This window comes from Zingiber officinale, chromosome 3B (assembly GCF_018446385.1).
Source record: "Zingiber officinale cultivar Zhangliang chromosome 3B, Zo_v1.1, whole genome shotgun sequence".
Lineage (NCBI taxonomy): Eukaryota > Viridiplantae > Streptophyta > Magnoliopsida > Zingiberales > Zingiberaceae > Zingiber > Zingiber officinale.
This window is the reverse complement of record NC_055991.1, coordinates 10003685-10021992: the sequence shown is the minus strand read 5'-3', so window position 1 is coordinate 10021992 and position 18308 is coordinate 10003685.

Here is an 18308-nt window from a genome sequence, read left to right as displayed (position 1 = left end):
GACTAGGGGCTGTATCCCCACGCTTCATCCCTGATATTAACAACAAGGTAAAACTACAGAAGTATAATATAACAATAAATTTACTTATTTTCTATAGCTTGGAGATATCCTGCCGCTGCCTGGTCCCAATGTCCTAACAGTCACATATAAAAAAACACGAATCCCAAGCGTAAACCTAGCAAATTCTTAAAACTCGAAAAACCTCATAACCTCGAAAAATCCAAGACACGATAAAACAACAGGCATGGCAAACCTGCTCTGATACCACTAAATTGTCACGCCCCGGGTAAGTCCCTACCGAAAAATTTCGGCAGCATCTCCCCTGTACCAGTGACAATCTGGAACTCACTTACATACAAAATACGTTAGCCACATGCGGCTGGAATATATACACAAAAATAACAACAACCACGCAGTTATATATGTAGCCCACACGGCTATATCAAAAGCACAGCGGAAAAATGAATAGGAACCCCACAAATGCAAAAGTCCACAAAACACACCACAGATACAAGTCCACGATACACATATCAAGACATAGTACGATCTAACAACACCAAATCCAAAGAAACATGAAATACCAATAGTAAGAAACTAAAAACCGATAAGGACCCTCAGATGTAACGTGGGAAGTGGGACCGGCTGGCAGTATACTCCAAGCAGCTCCATATCATCTACCTACTGTCTGAAATCAAAATAGTATAGACGGGGTGGTGAGTATGAGTACTCAGCGGGTAATGGATAGAATAAAGCATGGTCTACAAAATGAAATAGGAATCAAAGAATACAGTCTCCATAAACAAAGATTAAGAACATGCTGTCATAATATAACACCTCTATCCATATATGATACAATAACTGTACATGAACATACCTGACACAATAAATGCGCATAACTGACTAGAATCAATACCATGATACCACAATCAAAACTCACTGGAACAACAACAGATCTACTTGTGACACCTGTGCAATATAAATATGATTGCATATACATGTAAAATAAATGACATGTATGCAACATGACATCCATATGCAACAATCATATCTCAAACAAGTGCAACATCACACAATCACATGCAACTAATAACTACTAGTCATGTATGCAAATGTATCTCCACAGATGCACCGCGCATCATATGCAAAAATGCGCATGCATGCCATATGGTCACCCCCGACACCTCTCCAGACACCACAACCCCGGTATGGCCGAGAGGCTTGGGTCCATGACAAACCGTACAAGCCTCATGCACATAACCGCTATAAAGCGACTGAGACGACGGTACACTATGTAGTTATCAAACTACATAGCTAAGGGTCCCTGACCACTCACAACCCAAGCCCTCTGACTACTGTACCCTCAAGACCGACTACTCCAGAGTGCTCGAGGCTGACAGAGTAACAATACTGAGCTGTTGAGTAAGCGCGACAGGACTTGCTCCACCCCTAACTACCACTATCCAGCAGTGGCAGAAAGGACTGCTACACACAACCGACGACCCTCTCAACCACAAGGGAGACTATAGTCGTCAATATGCAATGAATGATGAACATGATGTGAATAATCACAATATAGATACCATCATCAATCATCCAACCTCAGAAACCACCTCCTAATCACAACAAACATATAAGCACACAACTCAATACAAGATGGTCAATCAACTATGCAACTCCAACAACCACATACCCATCACGTATACACCAACTCAATAATATGCATGATCAACACGTTAACCGAATAAACAAGACATCCCTATGATATAAACTCTACATGTACATATGTACAGAGTCCAGATATCAAAGGTCGAGACTGTAATGAATTAAACAAGAATATATCAAGGGTCCAACAAAAGTGACAAGTAGGAAAAACAGCAATAAACATATTTAAGGAATGCAACCTAAATATCCAAATATAACCATGCTTTATAGTTCAAAGAACTAAATAGGAGATAAGAAAGAAATACCCGTCTCAATATATCCCGTATCAACAGAACCACCCACGTCACGCGGCACGTCGCCGATCAAGGTCCTGTATCACATATACAATTTTATGTAACTAAATATGTGTACACTACAAATAGGTGAATTACCTATAAATAAATAGCCAACTTAAAAGTGATAGCTACTGTGACTACTACCCTTTTTCCATTAGTAAAGCTAGATTAAATTTTTAACCTAGCTGAACCCATCCAAGAACTAAATTCCCTTTAGATCCTTAATTATCCCTAATCCTTCCCTTATCACCTAACAAGAAGCAAACCTAAACATCATGGAATCCATATCAGATTTTAGTTTAATCTACATTTACAACCTCTAATTAACCAGCATAGTAAATCTCACATCACTGTTAACTAATCTTGTTCAACACCATCTACAGAAATTCCAGTAAACATAGTACACTCAAAGCCTTCCACAACAGAACAACACAATTCACAACTCCCTTTGATTCCATCATTGATCTAGGTCAAGGAATACACTGAACTTACTGCAACTAAGGTTAGATCAAGAGAATAGAATAAGAACTAACAGTGTATCAATTTCCTACAAGCAGTAAACTACACAATGCATCTTCACTGGTCGGATCAAGAAGACAGAACAGCTAGGAATCACCAACGCTCGACACAGACGCTGCCTCGGCGATCGGCTACCTTCTCCTCCCCTTCTCTCGGAGGCGCCGGCGAGGAGTGATCTCGGAGCGTTGGGAGGGAGGGGATCCTATTCTTTCCCCAAACCTTTCCTTCTTCTCTGGTCTCGGCGAACCGCGGTGACGGATCTTCAATTTGGGGATTTCGACTGCCGTCGGAAGAGAATCGAGGGCACCGACGTTGGATTTGGCCAGCATCGACCGATTGAGTGAGGTAAGAACCACTGCCTTCTTCCCGATCTCCTTCTCTGTTCGTCGACAAGAACAGATCGTGCTCTAGCCGTGATCTTGAGGTAAGAAGTTTGGTTTTCCTTTTTGATCGTGAATTCAAACCTCTAATATGTCTTTCTGGAATTGATTCGGGTGATCTTTCTGGGAAGCAGGGGGTTGTGTTTTGGTTCCCAGCCACCACAGTTCTGTTAGGGATTTCTTTCCTCCATCGAAACTGTGATCGTTTTCAGCGATTGAAGAAACAGAGGTATCGTCCCTAGGTTTAGATAACCTAGTAGTAACGGCACGGCCGACGGTCAACGATCGACGACCCGAGGGTCGCCAAATGGGCCGCCAAATGTGTCGGGTCGTTACAAAAGTAAAAGCAAGTACAGTTGTCGGGCCCAAGAGAAGTTGATTACTATTTTGAAGTATTATAAGTATAAGTTTTTGAACAAGTAAAGCAAGTTTTACATAAGTATAAAGTATTAAAGAATAAGTTTTAAACAAGTGAATTAAAGAATAAGTTTAGAACAGATGAATTAAGTTTCACTTTGTTTTTAAAATCAGCAAGTTGAGTTTTCTTTTATGCTAGCATGTTATTTTGATTAGCTTACTGTTCTTTGCTATTTTCTGAGCATGAGTAGCTTTACATGTTTAGCATTTCAGCATGTCTTGTTCTTTTATTAGTAGATGAGCATGAGTTAGTCTTCAGTAAGTAATCAGTTAGATCATGTTATAGATATATGTACATGCATATCGAGATTTTGTGAGTTAGATAGCACTTACTAAGCATTTTGCTTATAGTTTGCATTTCCTCTTACTGAAGATACAGGAAAAAAAAAGTGCTAGCAAAGGAAGGCGACAAGGAGGTGCGGATGGATGTGTGATGCCAGGACTATGGAGAGACCTGGGAAGTTTTGAGTTTCATGTTTAGTAGATAGAAATAGTTGAGTTGTAACTTATGGTTTATGTCTTTTTAGATTGTATTTTCATTCTGCATTGTTAGTTTGGTTATTTTCCACTGTTAGAGTTTCATTCATTTGTTATTGCTAGAATAGTTTATTTTAGTTGCTGTGTCTTATAAACTGCGTGGTTGTTTGATAAATGTTCCAACCGCCTGTGGCTGTGTATATTAGGTTATGTATTAATGATTATGGTCACCGGTATAGGGGAGACTCTGCCGAAATTTTTCGGTAGAGACTCTTCGTGGTTTTAATTATACCGGTTAAGTAGAGTTAGTAGTCAAGTAATGGTCATCCTTATAGTGTAATAGTATAGTTAAGAAGGGTGGTCGTTACAAAAACACTAATCACATCATCCAACTACAATACGTATCCAAATTCCTACACCATACCTCAAGCTCAACCGCTATTGAACACAGAACGAAGGTGAGCTGATTGCTGTTGGAAACAAGGTATACCACAACAAGACCTCCTTGCTGAAGTTTTCCCTACAGCACACAACACTTGGCTGGAATCCTACCTACTCAACAGATCAAGATGAGATCAACAGGAAGATCACAGATCAGAACAAGACTAGAGATCATTAATTCAAGCAACAACCTAATTCCAGTAATAACCTGTTCTCACCACCTCTTCCTCTTCAGCAGCTACCAAGAGCCATGGATCGGGCAGAGTCAACCACAAGCTACTGATGCAATGGTAGCCGAAACCAACCTAGGTCACTATCTTCCAACAAACCAAGCACCCAATCAAACCATACAGAGATCATATACCCAAATCAAAAATCTAAGGTAGAACACCTACCTACCAGTAGCATCGGAGCAACCGAACACCCTCGGAAACCATAGATCGGGAACTAGGGATCGGCTGGAGAAGGCTGGCATTGTCCCATGCGGCGGTGGCGCTAGGGCACAAGCGACTGGTGCTGGACCTGGTGGCCGGCGCTCGGCCTCGTCTCGTCGTTGTAACAGAACTCGAGAGAAGGCGGCGGTGTGCAACAGTGAAGAGGCTAGGGCAGAGGTGGTCGATTGGTGATCCAAGGCACGACTTGGAGGTGGCTTCCGGCCGAGAGAGGTGGCGGCGCGTCCCGATCTCAGTGGCGGAGATAGGGAAGAAGAAAGGAAGAGGGAGAGAGGAGATGCTCAGCCGCCTGCTCTCTGTTCCTTGGCATCGTTGGCGTCGGGCAGAGGAGAGGGAGGCAGCGGCGATTTACGGCGCCAGTTAGGGCACGCGTGAGGGGAAGAGAAGGCATGCGGGGGTTTGGGGCACGGCGATAGAAGAGGAGGAGAAAAGAGAAAATAAAGAAAAAGAAAACAAAAAGGAAAATTGAAACTTTTCCTCGCTTAAATTGGGTAACCTAAACAGGCTTTCCCCGGGCCCCATTTTTATCCCCGTAAACTCGTCTATACGAGCTCCGAAAAATTCTCGAAAAATTTCTAAAAATTCTCGAAAAATTTCTAAAAATTTCGAAAAATTCCCTTATCATTATTCGCCATTTTTTTGGTATTTTACATTATCCCCCACTAATAAAAATTTGATCCCCAAATTTCGTTATCTACCATCAGAAAATACTAACAACAGGCAAAGAGTATAAATGCTGAACGGTAAATTAAATCACATACCTCAAGTAAAAAGGTGGGGGTATCAAGTTCGGATAGTATCATAGAGCTCCCAAGTAGCCTCCTCGTCCATATGACGCTGCCATCTGACTTTAACCAGTCGGATAGTCTTGTTCCGCAGCTGACGCTCTTTCCGGTCTAGAATCCGTACCGGAACCTCCTCATAAGTAACGTCAGGCTGTACGGGAACTGAAATAACTGTCAGCAGAAGTGTCGAGTCGGGTACGTATCTCCTCAGCATAAACACATGGAATATGTCGTGGACGTCTGCTAGGGACGAGGGTAGTGTCAGCCGATAAACTACTGCTCCAATCCTCTCCAAGATCTGGAAAGGGCCAATGTATCACGGATGATCCTGTCCGAAAGCTGAATCAACGGACGCTGGGCACGTGACGCTTTCCGGTTGCTGACGTGGGTCTTTGACTGCTGGTGCGAACTTCCGGCGATCCTGCAAAGAAGTCGAGCCGGGAAGGGGTTCCCGGCGACGACCCTCTGACGCTCAAGTCAGAAAAACGAATAGCAAGAAGGTGGCTCCAGAGATCTTAGATTGCGTGCCTCCGATGAAGTCTGATGGCGTTTATATAGAGCCACGGGAGCTTGGTGCACACAACCCGAGGTGTACACGTGTCATACCCCATACCGCAGCATGGGCTTGTCAGAAGAGCATGTTTGACTCCATGCCGCTACAGTCTGAGCATCTCCTTGATGGGACAGCAGAATATTCGATCACACCATACTGCGTATGGTTTAGTCTTCGAACATACCTATTGTCAGCAACAGGGGTTACTGAGATGACGTCCACACTGTCCCCTACTCTTTGACTCCCTCTTCCCGGATCGACCATCCAGCCGCTCGGCCATAGCGCTCGTCTTTAGTCTGACATAGGTGGTCGTCCGTCCGGGAAGACTGAGGGTCGTCCTTCCGCTCGGCTCGTATCGCCTGAGACCCTGGCCGAGCGGGCAAGCGGCTAGGCCTTCATTCGTGCATTATCTCGCGGCCGAACGAATTATCCGCTCGGCTCTATGCTCCTTCCTTCCTTGGCGCCCGGCCGGATGGTTATTCTTTTGGGTAAGGGCTATTGCCTGGTGCTCGGCATGTCCTGCTCGCTCCTCGAGCACAGGGGGTTGACCCCTCCATTGACTGCCGATCTCCACGTGTCGTCGGCCTTTCCCTTATGAGGGCCCCCCGATCTTTCCACAGGATCACTCGCCTCCCCTTCAAGTCTAGTCGAAGGAGGCGGAGTTCGACTGACTGGACTGTCGACTCGATTAAGGGCCGCCATACTAGGCCGCTCGGAGGGTTTATAGACGTCCGACGACGACCTTCCGCTCGGAGGGTTTATAGACACCGGCTCGTCTCTCGATATTTAACGTCGGAGCTCGACGGTCTTCTGCTCGGAGGGTTTATAGACGCCGGCTCGTCTCTCGATATTTAACGTCGGAGCTCGACGACCTTCTGCTCGGAGGGTTTATAGACGCCGGCTCGTCTCTCGATATTTAACGTTGGAGCTCGACGGTCTTCCGCTCGGAGGGTTTATAGACGTCCGACGACGGCCTTCCGCTCGAAGGGTTTATAGACGCCAGCTCGTCTTTCGATATTTAACGTCGGAGCTCGACAGTCTTCCGCCCGGAGGGTTTATAGACGCCGGCTCGTCTCTCGATATTTAACATCGGAGCTCGACGGTCTTCCGCTCGGAGGGTTTATAGACACCGGCTCGTCTCTCGATATTTAACGTCGGAGCTCGACGGTCTTCCGCTCGGAGGGTTTATAGACGCTGACTCGTCTCTCGATATTTAACGTCGGAGATCGACGGTCTTCCGCTCGGAGGGTTTATAGACGCCGACTCGTCTCTACGGCTCGGCGGTCTTCCGCCGGAGGGTTTATAGACGCGGCTCGTCTCTCGATTTAACGTCGGAGCTCGACGGTCTTCCGCCGGAGGGTTTATAGACGCCATCTCTCGATATTTAACATCGGAGCTCGATGGTCTTCCGCCGGAGGGTTTATAGACGCCGGCTCGCCTCTTGATATTTAACGTCGGAGCTCGGCGGTCTTCCGCCGGAGGGTTTATAGACGCCGGCTTGTCTCTCGATATCTAACGTCGGAGCTCGGCGATCTTCCGCCGGAGGGTTTATAGACGCCGGCTCGTCTCTATTTAACGTCTGAGCTCGACGCGGTCTTCCGCCGGAGGGTTTATAGACGCCTGCTCGTCTCTCGATATTTAACGTCGAGCTCGACGGTCTTCCGCCGGAGGGTTTATAGACGCCGCTCATCTTTTAACGCCTGAGCTCGACGGTCTTCCGCCGGAGGGTTTATAGACGCCTGCTCGTCTCTCGTTAACCTGAGCTCGACGGTCTTCCGCCGAGGGTTTATAGACGCCACTGCCTCGATATTTAATGTCGAGCTCGGCGGTCTTCCGCCGAGGGTTTATATACGCCGGCTCGTCTCGATATATTGTGCCGAGCTCGACGGTCTTCCGCTCGGAGGGTTTATAGACGCCGGCTCGTCTCTCGATATTTAACGTCGGAGCTCGACGGTCTTCCGCTCGGGGGGTTTATAGACGCCGGCTCGTCTCTCGATTTTTAACGTCGGAGCTCGACGACCTTCAAGGCTAATTTCAACACGGTCCGAGCGGCACGTGGTCTTCGTGTAGTCGGTCGTTCGGCCAATAATTCCAAAATGCGTTTTATCACTTTGCCTCCTGCATTAAAAGGGCACAGGCGACCAAGACATACATAAAATGAATTACATCGGCGCACCTTTCACCCAGCTCGGTACGGCTGGAGGTGGTTCGCTCGGACATCCCCTTTCCCCTTGAATGTCGATCGGATCGTTATCTCGACCCCTTGGTGAGATGTTCTCCGGTCGAAACTTGGCTTCCGCTCGGCCTCCTGACTCTGACGTCGCTTGTTGCTCCATCCGCTCGGCTTGCGCCTTCTGTTTCTGTTGCTCCACAAGCTTAACCGCTCTTGCCTCGATCAGAGCGTCGAGCTCCTCCGTGGAGAGCATCACCATTTGCGGTCGTCCAGCTTCGTCCATTACTTCCGCTCGGATGCAGGTGCGTTCCCACAGACGGCGCCAAATTGATCCTGTCTGAAAGCTGAATCAACGGACGCTGGGCACGTGACGCTTTCCGGTTGCTGACGTGGGTCTTCGACTGCTGGTGCGAACTTCCGACGATCCTGCAAAGAAGTCGAGCCGGGAAGGGGTTCCCGGCGATGACCCTCTGGCGCTAAAGTCAGAAAAACGAATAGCAAGAAGGTGGCTCCAGAGATCTTAGATTGCGTTCCACCGATGAAGTCTGATGGTGTTTATATAGAGCCACGGGAGCTTGGTGCACACAACCCGAGGTGTACACGTGTCATACCCCATACCGCAGCATGGGCTTGTCAGAAGAGCATGTTTGACTCCATACCGCTACAGTCTGAGCGTCTCCTTGATGGGACGGCAGAATATTCGATCACACCATACTACGTATGGTTTAGTCTTCGAACATACCTATTGTCAGCAACAGGGGTTACTGAGATGACGTCCACACTGTCCCCTACTCTTTGACTCCCTCTTCCCGGATCGACCTTCCAGCCGCTCAGCCATAGCGCTCGTCTTTAGTCCGACGTAGGTGGTCGCCCGTCCGGGAAGACTGAGGGTCGTCCTTCCGCTCGGCTCGTATCGCCTGAGACCCTGGCCGAGCGGGCAAACGGCTAGGCCTTCATTCGTGCGTTGTCTCGCGGCCGAACGGATTATCTGCTCGGCTCTATGCCCCTTCCTTCCTTGGCGCCCGGCCGGATGGTTATTCTTTCGGGTAAGGGCTATTGCCTGGTGCTCGGCATGTCCAGCTCGCTCCTCGAGCATAGGGGGTTGACCCCTCCATTGACTGCCAATCTCCACGTGTCGTCGGCCTTTCCCTTATGAGGGCCCCCCGATCTTGCCACAGGATCAGCGGAGCTAGCTCACCTCTGAGGCCAAATCTCTTCACCCCTTTCGTGGGTGAAACTCGCAGAAATACATGGTCGCCAATGGAGAACTCTAAGAGTCTCCGACTCTGATCAGCATAACCCTTCTAGCAGTCCTGTGCCTCTGACATCCTCCGTCTGATAGTACGGACAAACTCTGCCTCCCGCTGAGCTCTATAAGGTCCCAACAGCTGGACCTCTCCAACCTCATCTCAGAGGGTGGGTGTCCAACAAGGCCTACCATACAACGCTTCAAACGGTGCCATCTGGATAGCCGAATGAAAGCTGTTGTTGTAGGCAAACTCTACCAATAGCAGATGGTCCTCCCAACTACCTCCGAAATCCAATACACACGATCTCAACAAGTCCTCTAGAGTCTGAATGGTCCACTCTGACTGTCCATCTATCTGCGGATGGAAATCTGTACTGAAACAGAGCTACGTGCCCAAAGCCTGCTGCAGACTCTGCCAAAATCGAGACGTGAAACGGGGGTCTCTGTTCGAAATAATAGTCAAAGGGACACCATGTAATCTGATGATCTCCCGGCAATACAGATCTGCCAATCGATCCAGGGGATCAGTCCTCCGGATCGCTAAGAAGTGCGCGGATTTGGTTAATCGATCAACGATTACCCAAATCGCGTCATGGACTCGTCGTATTCTAGGCAAACCTACCACAAAGTCCATAGTAATTGTTGGTTAATGCTAGGAAAACGTACCGGTTCCACTGTACAAAAATTTTTGTACAAGTGTCGAACCTTTCCTTAAATAACCTATTGAGTTCTTTAGAAATTAAATTAGGAATCGCAGACGGAACTTAACATCATTGATTCCAAATTTAACTTATCTGTTCTTAATGGTTTAGATTTGAATTGCAAGCGGAACTTAACACTATTGATTCAAATCTACCTAGGTTATTAATTCCATAAATATTAATTTCCAAAATTGGCTTCCAGGACTGCATGGCGAGGCACATGGCCTTCTTGGATATGGGAGCAACCACCACCGCCTAGGCAAAGCCTTTTAAGGAAAGCTAATATTTATTTCCTTAAATAACTCTAGGTTAACCAAAAAGAACAATCGAATCACAAATTCGAAAAAGAAGAAAACACAAAATCGAAAAATAAATTCGATTAAACTAGATCTAATTGCCTCTTGCATTTAGAATTCTTACAAAGAGAAAAACTAGCATGATGTGAAAAATAATTGCTAATTATACCTTCTCTTTGTAAGTTAATGACCTCGAGATCTTCTACCATATTCCTCGTCTCGCCTTGGACGTCGTGTGGGCGATGATCCTCCAAGATGAACACCACCCAAAAGAGTCCTTCCTCTTCCTCTAGAATTCGGCCACCACCACCACCAAGGAGAAGAGAGCAAAGGGAAAGGGAGAAGGGAGAGGGTCGGCCACCAAGAGATCACCCAAGCAAAAGAATAAGAGTTGTGTCTCATGAAGCCCCCTCACCCCTTCTTTTATATTACTTGCCCAAGGCAAATAAGGAAAAACTTTTTACAAAAAATAAAATCATCCAAGAGTTTTTCCTTTTTCCTTTTATTTTTCCTTTCCTTTCCTCTTGATTGAATCAATCACCAAAATTAATTGGATGATGATTTTATTATTTTAATATGGCCGACCACCTTGCTTGGGCACCAAGAAAGGTTAGCCGGCCCCCACAAGAGAAAGAAATAAATAATTTTTATATAAAATTTTACAAGAAAAATTCTTATAAAATTTTACAAGCTCTCTTTCCTAAAGTAGGAGTTAAAAAAGGAATGTTTCTAAAAATTAAAACCATATTTTAAATTTTAAAAAACTCTCTTATAAAATTTCCTTTTTTAACATGATGATAGAAAGTTTTAATTTTTAAAACTTATCTCCCTTTTTTTTCTTAAACCATAAGGATGGTTAAAAAAGGAAAGTTTTAAAACTTTTAAAACTCTCTATTAAAACATGCGGCCAAATTCAAATAAGGAAAGTTTTTAAAATTAAAATCTCTCTTTTAAAACTTATAGTTTTCTACAAAGAGAAGATTTTAAAAATTCAAAACAACCCTCCTATTTGAATTAATATTGGCCGGCCCCTACAAGCTTGGTCACCAAGCAATAGGGCCGGCCCCTATAAGAGGATGTGGCCAGCCATTGCTTGGTCACCAAGCAATGGTCCGGCCCCCTTCTTAGACCTCAAATGGTCCTACTCAATACACTCTGTGTCACGACCCACCTTCTGGGTACTAGGCTGTAAGGCGAATCGCTACAGTTATTGCTAAACTATACTGTGCTGAAAGCTAGGCTAATTAAAATTTTTCTACTAAACTGATCAAAACTTAATGCTCTGGGTGTACCTAGGAGTTGTACACTTGCTAGGGGAGACAACCTATGCCTCCCGGATGACCTGCTAGCTGTAATCAGGCATTTCAATCGATCCACAGATCGATTGGGCTGTCGGATCGATCACGGGATCGATCCAGCTTGATACTGGCACGGTAGAAGTCTCTGGATCGGTCGGCGGACCGATCCAAAAGCTTTCTCTTCTTCTTTCGCTTCTGTACGCACCTGGATCGGTCTGCCGACCGATCCAGGACCTCACTGATCGGTCGGACTGACCGATCAGTGAGCCTCCGTGCGTCTGCTGCGTTGGGCGTGTTAGAGTGTATACTAAAAGCCTAGCTTTTGGTATAAATATTTATCTAGAAATAAGAATCACATTGGTCAAATGTCTACATTTATGATAAATGTAATTGTTCAATTAATTTATATTGTAGATAACATGGTGTGTGGTGTCACACACAGAGGATCATGTTATCAGTACCTTATAAATTATAAACAGTAGCTCACGACCATAATGGAAAGGAACAAACCATTGGAAGGTCGTAGTGTAATTAGGTATTAGTTTATCTTAACTATATAATTACACTAGTACACTTAGAGTGTATTGAGTAGGACCATTAGATGTCGTTTCTTTTATACTGACTTTATAAAGAAACAAAGACCTCAGTTATTATGGAAGTGTGTGCTCTTAATCCTAATATAATAACAAGCACATATATTTGATATTTATTTCTTTAATTTATCAATGGGTGAGATTTAGTTCGATGAATCAATAAGCCCGATAAGTTGGGAAATGATATCACTTATAGTGTGTTGTTGATTATAGAAGGAAACCGTGTCCTAGTGATCTAGGTTGAGAATGTCCCCAAGAGGAGCTCATAAGGATTGTCATGTTAAACCTTGCAGTGGACTTAGTCCGACATGACGATGAAGTTGAGTGGTACTACTCTTGAGCTAGATATTAATTAAGTGAGTTGTCGATAACTTACTTAATTAGTGGACTTGTTATCTTAAACACGGAGACTAACACACTCATAATAAGAAGGAGCCCAAAATATAATTTGGGATTGGTGCGGTAGTTCAATAATAGTTCTCTAGTGGAATGAATTATTATTGATAAATTAAGTTGTGTGTTCGAACACGGGATGCTTAATTTTATCGGGAGACCAAAACCAATTCCTCCTCTCGGTCCCTATCGTAGCCTCTAGTATATAGAGATTTATACCCACCGCATACCCACCTTCTTACCCATCCAATGGGGCCGGCCAAGCTAGCTTGGAACCCAAGCTAGGGCCGGCCAAGACCAAGTGGATGAGCCATGAAGGTGGCCGGCCAAAGCTTGGGTCCCAAGCTTAGGTGGCCGGCCACTAGAATATTAAAAAGGATTTTTATTAAAATTATTTCTTATGTGGATATCATGATTTTAAAAGAAAGTTAAAAAAAAATTAAAAATTTCCTTTTATAACTTTCTACAAAAGATTAAGAGAAGAGATTAATCTCTTTCCTTATTTGTAGTTTAAAAGGATGGTTTTAATTTTTGGTAAAAACTTTCCTTATTTGTAAATCATCTACATGATTAAAAGAGAGTTTAAAATTTGAAATCTTTCCTTATTTGTTGATTAAAGGAGGATTTTAAATTTTAAATAAACTTTCCTTTTTAAACATGGTCATGATTTAAAAGAGAGTTTAAAAATTAAATATTCTCTTTTATAAGTTTCTACAAAAGATTAAGAAAAGATTTGATATCTTTCCTTATTTGTAGATTGAAAGAGATTTTAATTTTTAGAGATAACTTTCTTTTTATCCACATGTTTAAAAGAAAGATTTTAATTTATTAAATTTCCTTTTTATAAACCAATCATGAAGGGATAAAATTATTGGAGAAATTTTTATAAATTTCCGGAAATAAATTAGGAAGTTTTAATTCTTGTTTAAATTAAAACTCTCCTTGATCTGGGGAAATAAGTGGCCGGCCATGTTTTAATGAGAAGAAAAATTATTTTAATTAAAATAAATTTTTCCTTTTCATGGCAAAAGAATTAAGGAAGTTTTTATTAAAATTTCCTTATTTGCCAAGACCAAGGATTATAAAAGAGGAGGTAGAGGAGCCTTCATGGGTGAACAACCTCTATTATTTTCTCCCTCTTTTCTTCCTTGGTGTGGCCGGCCTCCTTCCTTTCTCTTCTCTCCATCTTGTGGTCGGACCTCTCTTCCTTCTTGAAGATCAAGTGGTGGCCGGATTTTAGCTTGGAGAAGAAGGAGAGAAAGCTTACATCCCTTGGAGCTTGATTGGTGGAAAAAGATCTTCATCTCCTGGAAGCATAGTGCTTGGCCGAAACTTGAAGAAAGGAGAAGAAGGTGCTTTGGTGGTTTCTCATCTCGGAAGATCGTTGCCCACACAACGTCCGAGGTTAGAAGAGGAATACGGTAGAAGATCAAGAGGTTTTTCTACAAGGTATAACTAGTAATTTTTCTTTCCGCATCATACTAGTTATTTATGGAAATAATACAAAATACAAGAGGCTTACGTTCTAGAATTTCGAATATGTTTTTCGATGTTGTGTTCTTTTGTTTTATTTTTCCTTGTGATTTGATTGTTCTTTTCGGTTAACCTAAAGTTATTTTAGGAAATTAAATATTAGGTTTCTATAAAAGGTTTTGTCTAGTCGGTGGTGGTTGCTCCCATATCCAAGAAGGTCATGTGCCTCGCCATATTGGGAACCAATTATGGAAATTAATATTTAATGGAATTAATAACTTAAGGTGATTTGGGTCGAACGTGTTAAGTTCCGCAGGAGATCCAAGTCAAAACCTAAAAGAACAAATAGATTAAGTTTTGGATCAAACGTGTTAAGTTCCGCAGGCGATCCAAAATTTAATTTAAAAGAACACATGGTAGCTAGGAAAATGTTCAGACCTTTGTACAAAATTTTTGTACAGTGGAACCTCTAGGTTTTCCGAGTAGCAACCAACAATTGGTATCAGAGCTAGGGTATTGCCTCTGTGTATTTGGTATTAGTTTAATTATGCACATGTCATACATAATTTAGGCAGGTTAATAGTAGGATGTGCTAACTTTGTGGATGCAGGATCCAACTATTATGGCTTATAGTTATTATGTGTGTGATTGGACCCTTGGACATGTCAAGGGCATTTTATTGTGTGTGCATGATTGCATTATAAAATACAGCAGGAGCTGTATTTAGTTTTATTAGGATTTTATTTTTTGATCTAGTTTACATGTACATTCCTTCGAGGAATATAGGATCAAAATGTAAAATTCTATTTATGTCGCGGATCGAATCTTGCAAAGCGTGGAACCTTCTAAGGACCAGAGGCGCAGCGGAACTAGGAGCAAGATGGATGCGACACCTAGGGCGGTGGCCAAAGATGGCAGCAGCTTGGGATGACAACACACGGAGGACAACTAGAGATAAAAGCCATAATAGTTGAAAATTAGATTTTCTATTTATTGCTTTTATATTGTGTTGTGTGTGCATGTTAGTTTACATATTTAGTAGGATAGCATAGTTAAAATTCCTCATTTATAAATAACTAAGTGGGAGAGGGATTTTTAAGTAAATCCCATGGTCTCCATTACTGGTTTGTAAGTGATGCAAACAAGCTTGCGCGTTGGCTCTGAGTGCCTTCCTCCATAACGGATGAGCTTGTTTGTGGATCACTAGAACAGACTTCCATTTTTGGATGACTATAGGAAGTTAATTAAGAGCGTGTGATCTTCCCCAACGGAAGGGGCATAATCTTGTTAATGGACTTAGTGTCAAGTAATGGTATACACTTAGACACATTTAATAGTATCCTCCCCAACGGAGTTACTACTATAACTTGTGTGACCAAAGGGAAACCAACTATTGATTTGTCATAAAACTAGATTGGCAACAAAATAAAATTAATGGGTTAAAACCTCTCTTACAAATGATTGATTTTGTATACGTCCACACTAACGTGGCATACAAAATTAACGGTGTTTGAGATAATTTTATTTGTCATAAAGTTAGGTTGACAAGATAGTCAATGGGTAAAACCCTCCTCTTACAAATGATGAATTTGTATACGTCCACACTAACGTGACATGCAAAATTCACTGTGTTTGAGGTGTTGGTGAATTTAAATAATATTGTTTGAGGAATTAATGTTATTTTAAATTCAAAGAGTTTTGACCAAATATTTGATCAAAGACAGATCAACTATTAATTTTATTCGTCATAAAGTAAAGTTGACGAGATAATAAAATAAAATCTCCTCTTCGATTTTGTATACACAAAATTCATGGAGATTTTAAGGAGTTGATCTTGACCAAATATTTTTGTGATTCTTAGGATGTTTGTCAATCCCTAGTAGTCATATTATAGAAAAAGACTTAGTAGTCCCAATTGTTATGATTGGAAATAGGACTTGGACATTAAGGTAGACTGTCTTCTTAGAACTAAGAACAATTTAGGTGTATTTAATTCATTAGTTGAAACATGTCTAGTGGTGTTATCTACCAGAACCTGGAGTGTAGATACAAGATGCCATTAATCATGTCTGCAATTCATTGCAGGGTTCCAGGAAACCCGACAACTAAATGAAAGGTAAATCACCGTCCACATGGGCACTACTGTAAAAGAGTTGTTGCAGTGGGAGATGTTTATCCTTTGATAAGAATAAAATATGGATTTTAAGTAATTGTCTTTACGTGCCAAGTTTAGAAAGAACCTGATTTCAGTTTCTAAACTATTATAGATATTGTGTCTATTTTGATAACAAAGTTGTTATCAAGAAAAATAGGGAAGTTATCTATTCTGGTATATTGGTTGACAATTTATAATCCAATAACTCCCACGATGCAACAAATGGAAATTAGTAACACATCTTCTAATTTTAAGAGAAAGCAACCTTCGGAAATGAACCAATTATATCTTTGGCATCTAAAGCTAGTTTATACTTGAGTAGGATTCATTGGTAGCTGATGAACTTTTGGGTTCATTAGTAGTGGAAATCTTTCCAACCTACGAGTCTTACTTGGAAGGAAAAATAACCAAGAAGCTTTTAAATCTAAGGGGTATGGAGTCAAAGATATATTGGAATTGGTTCATTCTGATTTGTGTGATCCTATAAGCATCCAGGCAAGAGGTTATTTTAAATATTTCGTCTATTTTATAGACAACTATTTGAGATACGGATATATTTACTTGATGTGCCGCAAGTCTAAGTGCTTTGATTAGTTCAAAGAGTATGAGGCTGATGTGGAGAAACGTCAAAAGTAAAAGTATCAAGACACTACGGTGAGATCGTAGTGGCAAATACCTCTTGGGAGAATTTAGGAGTCATTTATCAGAAGTAGGGATTCAATCCCAACTAACTGCACCTGGTATACCCCAACAGAATGGTGTAGAAAAAGGAAGGTATAGGACTCTTATGGAAATAAGTAGATTGATGAGTTATTTAGAATATTACCAAAATCATTTTAAGGATATACTGAAACGAGATATAGTACCTTCAAGTCGAACTCTCTACAGTATCTTTGCTAATAAGCTATTTCAAGCATATTCGGATTCGGGTAGTCCAGCACATATGCAGAAGAGATACAATGATAAGTTGGACAGGAATTCACTCGTTTGTGGGTTATCCTAGTGAAATGAAAGTAGGTTTATAGTCTTAAAAATCAGAAGGTCATTGTTAGCATCAATGACCGATTTTTAGAAAAGGACTATGTAATAAACCATGTGCTCATAAGAAAATTTGTTCTTAAGGAAATAATAAAAGACATGTCTAATCTAGTACCAACTGTACAAGATGAAATACCACAAGGAAAACTGCAACACGTATCACAAATGATACACAATTACAGAAAGTGCCTTGTTGTAGTGGGAGAGTTGTTAGGCAACCTAAATAGGTTCATGTTTTGGGAGAGTTTTTGGACTCGATCCCTGGAGGACATGAACTTGATCTCCGGTCATATAATGAAGCACTCCAAGATAAAGATGCAGCATCTTGGAAAAGAGTAATGAATAATAGAATTAGAATATATGTATTCTAATAAGATCTGGAAGCTTGTAGAATCACCAAATGGTGTAAAAGCCGTTGGGTGTAAAAAGGTCTATAATAGGGAAAGAGGGATAGACAGGAAGGTAGTAACTTCCAAAGCAAGGCTTGATGAAAAAGGAAACTTTTTCACTGGTGGTCATGCTTAAGTCTATCTGGATTCTTTTATCTATTTGGCAAGTGGATGTCAAGATAGCATTCCTTAATGGAAGTCTTGAAGAAAGCATCCATATAAAGCAACCAGAAGGGTTCATTGCAAAGGGCTAAGAGCATCTTGTGTGCAAGCTCAATCAGTCTATGGACTGAGGCAAAGCTTCAAGGTCTTAGAACATCCGGTTTATCAAATTCTATGGATTTAGTAACCGGATAAGTCTTGTGTATATAAAAGGTGTGATAGAAGCGTGGTGGTATTTCTTGTACTATACGTAGATAACATTTTTGGTAGTTGGAAACAATATCAAAATGTTGTCAGAAGTAAGGGTATGGTTGTTCAAATAATTCGATATAAAGGACTTGGGAAAATGTATATATTCTTGAGATCA